Here is an 8,025-nt window from a genome sequence, read left to right on the forward strand (position 1 = left end):
AGAACAAATGCCCTCTAAAAAAGGTAATCAATGTTTTATTGAATTGAAATGTATATAAATAAATTATCAACTTTATTTAACCTGGGTGTGGAGAAATGTGAGGAGTTTGTTAAGTGATAGAACAGAGGAAAAATATGTGGTTTGATAGGATGTTGCACACACAAAAAAGCTTTTGTAAAATGGTTTCTTTGTATCATATCAGAAGTTGTATGCAAACCCAAAAAAAATCATATTCATTTACTTCTAAAGTTATGAATAACATTTTAATTAAACAAAATCATGGATTATTGTTTGTGTATCCAGATCAGAGATCTTTACATTCCATGAGTACTCCTTAAGGATTGTATAGATAAGCACATATTGTGTGTATGCACAATATGTTGGAGATTATGTTGGAGTTATGTTGGAGATTGCATGTCATGGTTGTAGATACGTATGAAAATAGATGTGTAAAGGATGAATTTATTTAGGTGAGAAATTAAAATAAATATATTTGACCCTTCTTATACTTACCTCTCTTCTGAACTTATTTGAATCTCATTCTTGTGAATTTTCCTTCTGTTTAATTTTTTACTTCTGTCTTGTCTTGTGCTTATATATCTCACCTTTGCCTTGCTGGTCCACCAGTTTTCCACCAACATCATGGGCTGAATTTCTAGCTTCCTGATTCCATGGTACATAGACTTGCTATTCAGTATCTATCTCCCTTAAATAGTGGAGCTTCAGTAATATATCTCATAAACAAGCCTGAATGTGGTACCTGAAGCCAAGATACCACATTCCAGTGTTCCCTCATTTCCCAGTTACAGTTTCTAACAGCAAAAGCAACATGATAAATTTCATTTAGTCTTAATCAAGTGTTCAGGCCTTACTTTTAAAGGAAAATACAATGAATATATACACTCATATAGTATGAAAAATTATGTGAGCAACCTATAATGTGATTTTTTTTTAAATTTCTTTTTTTAATTGGAAAATTAGTGTATCAGATTCATGTCTGTCAGAAGTTGGTTCTATTCATATTTTGGGCCTTGTACTGGTTGAGTGACAGTGCAAGTCATATAACATTTCTAAGTTTCTATTATTATTTGTGTATGCATTTAATAATAGGTGATGCGTGAAAAGTATTTATCTCAAAAACTATCAGATATTTTTAATATTTACTTACTTACATAAAATGGCTAGTGTTAAATAATACATAAGAAAACTAAACACTTATCTCTAAACAAATAAGATAGTATAAATTTGCTCTTGAGATAATATATTTAAGTGTCATATAAAATGAAACAAAAACATTGCATGCCATGGAAGAAACTAAAAAACTAAGTGATAAATCATAAATTTCATAGTGAAAGCTCTGTTGTAAATGATATGGCTGTATTCTTTGTCTTATACTATCTTGAATTGAAACTATAATTCCTTTGAACCTGTGTTTGTGTTGAAAGTGAAAAGGATTGGAACAATCCAGACTAAAAAAAAATAACAAGAAGAAAAAAAGAGAAACAATCAAACAAAAGACTAAAGAAAATAGAAAATAAACAAAGAATAAAGGGATGAAAGAAGGCTTGTGAAAATAAAACTGAACTGGAACTTTTCATTTTTTAGTAATTAAGTACTTACCTTTATGTATCTTGTGTTTCTCATAATATCTGCAAGCAGGCACCATTTAAATGGAAAGTCAATGATAGAGAAAATACCAGAGTGCAAGAAAAGTTAATCTTAATCTATTTAGATAGCAGTGTTACTGTATTGTATATTAGGTTATACATATATACTACTAATACATATATTATTATATTATTGTTATTTATATATGGTTATTTTATGTAGTTATTTATACATATATATGGCTATATATATGACTACATATAAATAGTTATATATAAATAGTTATATATGGCTAATTATATATAGATATATATACACATGTATATATGTACAAAGAGAGAAATACTACTTTTTAAATATGATTTTGTGATTAACAATTATTTCTACTGAGCTATAATTGTCTTTGCTAGTCAAGAAGTTAATCATAATTTCTTTCAAAATGCTAAACAGGTACTATTTATTAGGAGATATGTAAAATGAGCAAGCTCATAAATTACTCAGAAATAAGATGTCTACAATCCATGAATACCATATTCATAGAAATGAGAGTATCTGTGATGCAACCGGTTCATTCTGAAAAACCACTCACATAACTTGTGTTTTCTCCAAGATTGTAATACAATTCTTTGAAATTAAGAGTTCATTGAGCCAACATATGGAGGTTATTACTAACCACAATGAAGAATTGTGATAAATTTTTATGACACTTAGAAATAAAATGATTCTAAGATTAAGGAAATTTACCTTTTTTTCTTAATGAGTTGAACTTCAGGCAAACATTAAACTTAATTCCTATAAGAGATAGAATGAGTTTTGCCACTAAATACAGAAGTTCATAAATAAATGTAATTTTTAATGTATAAACTACTCACAGAGCATTTATTAGGTACATAGTAGTATACAACATACTTTTCAGTTTGCTTTTATAATGAGAATATTATACATGCCTGAATGCTTTTATTTAATTTTTTAAATTATTATTTTTTATTTATATATGACAGTGGAATGCATTACAATTCTTATTACACATATAGTGCACATTTTTTTTTTATATCTCTGATTGTCTACAAAGTATATTCACACCAATTTTTGTCTTCATACATGTACTTTGGATAATAATGTCCATCACATTTCACCATCATTTCTGACTCCATGCCCCCTCTCTTCCCTTCCCATCCTTCTGCCTTATCTAGGGTTTTTTTTTTAGATGCAAAGTAAAGGCTTGTTCAAAGAATGGTTCAAAACATAGCAGAAAAATGTTATAAATAACTTGTAAAAAATGGGGTCTAACTGATGTGAATCCCTGGGTGTTGCAATTTGTTTTATATTTTGACACATACATACCAATTAAAGAGCTATGACATTCAAATACATGAGGAGTTTTAAGTATTTTTCCATTGATTACACTGTCTCAGGTTCATTTTTTAAATTATCATCAACATAAAGTGGCAAGTAGGTATACAGTTTGGATGAGGTACTATTTCATCTCCTCACCCATGGCTCCATGGCTAGGGAGTCCAATGTCTGATTCATCTGTTGGTATCAATAATAGGATTTTCCTTGGGTTAACTTATCTGTATCCTAAGGTATTGACCAAATAGGGCCTTTATGTTCTCCTTAGCTTTGTAAACATTAAACAGGCTTGTTAGGCTGAAGATAGGTCCCTGACTCCCCTTTACTTAGATTACTTACTTCAAAAAGCTTGTTACTGCAAATTAATTATGTTCTTTTTGCTGTAAATCTTCTCCCAGCTGCTTGTCAGTTTTACAACCCAGGAGTGCCTTTCTCAGGAACATGGTGCCTTTCATTTGAAATGTCATTATCAAGAAATACAGTGCTCCTAATTCCCAGTCTCTGTGAAGGAAAGAAGTCAAACTTTGATCAGTGTCTAGTAGTCAAATAGCAAATAAAAATGTCTTAATGTCATTGACAAACTTTCCATTTAAGTTTCTCCAGCAGCTTTCCAATAGTTTACCCTGGTGCTTGAAAAACCTCCTACCTTTTGTTTCAGAGGAGTGAAATTCAGACATATGGAAGTTCCTCTCTTCTACTGCAGTAGCCTAAATCAAACACGACTTATCATTTTTTACAAGTGTCCAGTGAAATTTTTGTTTGATAATACCTTATTTTATATGATGTTTACCTATAGGATCATCATTGAAACTTCAAAAACAATCTGGTTGTGCATTTAGGATATAGTTTACAAGCAAAACATGGCAGGCCTGAGAAAAGTACCATAGGAAATTCTAGTTGGATTATTTTATGTTGTCTTTGGATTTCTGGATTTCTTTTTCTTCTTTCCTTTTCAAAAGTACATTTTCTGTTCCTTTCTCATTTGGAGGGGAAGAAGAAAAATATAACATTAAGATGTGCTTTGGTAGGAGGTAGAATGGAGGGAAGTGCTATTGTAAGTAAAACAATCTCAGCAGGATGTGTTAGAAAGTCTGGCTGTATTTGTATTTCTCTTTAAAATTCAAAGAAATCTTAATTAGAAATGTAGAGCTGAAAGTCACGTAGCTAGGAAAAGCATGTTAGACATTATCTTGCAGATTGAGGAAAGTATAACTTCTTCAAGAGATAATCTGCTGGCTTTCTTGCACTCATATACTTAATAAGAAGTTTCAACAGAAAACTTCTTTATCTGTGACTAATTCCATTAATTGATAATGTGAAAAGAAAAGAATAAAACACTTTATGTAGCTATGCTTGGTAAAGCACAGTAACATACATGTTAATAATTACAATAATGATAATGTTGTGATAATACTAAAGGCATTCATCTTCTATTAAGTTTTGCAACACACTAGTATAGGTAGATATTGTGCCTTTAGCCCTTCAATGTGCAACATATCTTATGAATCTAATTTTGAAATTCAAGATATGAACTATGCAGAGTTTTCTGAGTAATCATCTTCTCTTCCTGATCTTCAGAATGACATACTACTGTAACAGAACTGGGATCTTCTGGCAAACTGAGGCGATTTGAAGACACACACTTCAAAGTCAGTTCTTACAATCAAGTCAGAAAGATTTCAGAAATGTCACTCAGAGTAGCAGGAATGACTTTATTGAAGGGACAGGAAAAGGGGGGGAAAAAAACACTCTCAAGGAAAAGAGTGAGTCTTTTCAGAAAGGAGAAGGACAGTATGTCTCTTCTGCACTCCAGTTTTATTGGAGATCCCAGAGAAGTTTCCAGAGTCCCACCTCAGTTCACCTATTGATTTTTGACTGATAGCAAGATAACATCAGACTTTCAAGAACCCACTGCATTTATAAATGTTTATTAATAATAGTAATTACCATTTTCATTTTGTCAAATACATCTTAATTCAAGAAAATTATACCTTTTAATAGTCCTTAAAAGCACTTCTCTATTTTCTTTACATGTTTAAACACATTGATAAGATTTATGAATACATTTTTGGTAAATATTTCAATATTTTATTTGGAGAGCCATTTGAATGTTCTACATTTCATGTTAATAATGCTGCATTTAACTATCTTCTTATTCAATTATTCATAACCTCTACTGCTAAATTCGGAGTACATTACTTTCTTTATATAATGAGTTATTTTGATTTTCAAAATTCAGGAAATTCTGATTATATGTTCTGGCTAGCCATTTTTATTTATCCTTCCAGAAGGTTCTGTGGCAGCTATTAATAATTCCTTTGTGTACAATAAATGCCAAGTAGTTGGTTTTGCTAAACCTGGGATTCATGGATTTATGGAGAGTGGATCTTTGAATGTTGTCAAATAAACCTTGGAGCTAACTATATTTAAATAGAGATGAGTGTGGGCTGTGACCAAAACAACTCATTTGTATAAGCTTAGCAAGCATTTATTCTACCTGGTATCTTCATCTCTAAATCTGAACAGAGTTCTTTCTATTCTGATAAGGGACAACTTGTGGAACAACTTTGGAGGTCCCCAATGTCTCTCTCCCTGTTCCTCCTTCCACTTTATAGTAAAGATTCTTAGAAGGCAAAACCTCTGAATTCTGAGTCTGCAGTCACCATCTAATCCTTGCTGTGTCCCAGATTGGCATTAGGAACAACATCAAACTTCTTTTTTTTTTTAAATATTTTTAGTTGTTGATAGATCCTTACTTTTATTTATTTATATGTGGTGCTGAGAATCGAACCCAGTGCCTCACACATGCCAGGCAAAGTGTATTGCCACTGAACCACAGCCCCAGACCCAACATCAAACTTCTGATCCATAAATTAGTATGGTCAAGTCCTATTGGTGATAGAGAAGATAAAAAAGAACAAACAAACAAACAAAACACCATGAAGCCTTAATGATGGCGGAAGTGCCTATTCATCCTCCAATAATAGGCCTGAGGCCTATTATAGGTAATAAATCTTATAAAAGAAATTAGAAGAAATACAATTAGATCTGGAAGACATGGTTAAGTAGAAGTAGAAGATGGAAATAAGAAAAAAGATTTCATTTCCTCACTTGATAATTGTCTAGTAAAAGTTAGTCTTCTAAAAGTAAATGCTGCAGTATTTAAAGGGGGGGGGGAAGGTTTCTGGAAGAGTCCTTGAGTTTCTTGGCTCCCTGGGCTGATGTTACATTAATTCCCAAACTAACTTACATAAAACCATCAATTATTCAGAAATCTATACAGGTAGGTAGAAGCCATGGTCAAGTGACCAGAGAAAGCTGAGTATACTCTATTAAAGAATTAAGACATTTGGAAAAATGGTAAGCAGAAGTCTGGTGAGTGATTATTGCTATATGATTTCAAGAGTTAACAGGAGGCCATTTTTCTACTTGCAGATACTGCTGAGTAGAAAGGATTTGGTTGATGCTAGGTATCCATAAGCCTGCAAAGTTTTATAAGTAGAAACTTCCTCATGCTATGATAACTTTCTTACTACAGTGAATGAAGGAAGGGGAATGTGAAAACTCAGTCTGAGAATTGGAATTGTTTCATCTTCTCCTTGACTCTAAAATGGATGAACTATTTACAAATAATGGAACACAATCAGACCTAGGCTGTCTGCTTGACTACTAATGGATCACCTTTGATTTAATGTCATTTATACAAATGATTCTAGATTATTACCCAGCTCAGGGATATGATGTATACAATGAAACCAACATGTTAAACTTTATAATCTTATTTCAGCAAGACAACCTTACTCACATTAAATTGATATGAATATTTTAATCTTTACTTTGAGGGTCAGATTTCAAAGAATTTGTTCTTTCTGGCCTTCTTTTTATACTTTATTACATACTAGCACCCAGCTTGCTTTTTGAAACTGTCTTAAAGGGAACCAACTTATTTCTGAAATGTGAGTGGCAGAAGTATTTTCATTCCATGTTCTTCAATTGTAGAAGTGGACAGTTATTACATTTGCATTGGTAGTGGTTAATAAAAATGTCCAATTTAGGAATTTCTACCTCAAGTTTCCTAGACATGTTCTAGAGAATTTGCTTTGCCAGATATGTCAATCAATCTCAATGAGATGGAGATCTTCAAATGTCCAAATTTGGCAATAAATTAACACATAAGAAAATGAATGGGGGAGTATTACATTATTGCTCACAGAAAAGGTGATTTTGCATTTTCTTACCTTTGAAAATGTATTGGGTGTTTCTTTCGTAGAAATTTTGTGATCACACTTAGAAGCTAAAGTAACGGAAGGGTTAATTTTATCATTGATATCTCTCACAAAGAATGCATGATTTTTACTGCAGGAAATAATTTTCTCTGTTAATATCCTAGTTGCTAGATTAAGTTTTTTAATGATTCATGGGGGACTTATGAATGGCATATTTTAATATTAAATTAGTTGAAATGTTACATTAAAAATAAACCAATTAATCACGAATTAAGAATGCTTTTTATACCAAGGCAAATTATTAATGCCCTGTTTCATTTCACATTTTCTTACAGACTATTTACAGTTAAGTAGTTTGTACTTACTAAGTGTACTAGACAAATTCAGATTGGAGTATGGACCTAGATTCATATATAAACATCCACATTCATATATATATATCTACACCTGCATACAATTTAATATTAGTTTATTTAGTTCTTTTACTGTTTTTAATATCAGCTTACATCTAATTTCTTCTTATGCCACTTCAATCTAAAAACAAGCCATTGATATTGCAAGTTTGCTTTGTGAACACAATATTAGAATTATAAAATTATGTTAATAAATGTTTAATGGCAAAGGGCCAGGATACAATATTATATAAACCTACACAAAAATGACTGGTCTATTGGTCTGTTCAGTATGTATAGTTATTAATTTTTTTCTTTTGTAACTCTTATTTTAAAATTATTTTTAACTAATAAATACCTAATGATACTCTTTTTCTCAGTCTTTGAGATACATGATCTATATAGGTGAAAATGTCTTACTATGAGTATAATCAAGACTTCCTCAC

This window comes from Marmota monax, unplaced genomic scaffold, assembly GCF_021218885.2.
Source record: "Marmota monax isolate L192 unplaced genomic scaffold, Marmota_monax_Labrador192_F-V1.1 WCK01_AAM20220418_F8-fsc00410, whole genome shotgun sequence".
Classification (NCBI taxonomy): domain Eukaryota; kingdom Metazoa; phylum Chordata; class Mammalia; order Rodentia; family Sciuridae; genus Marmota; species Marmota monax.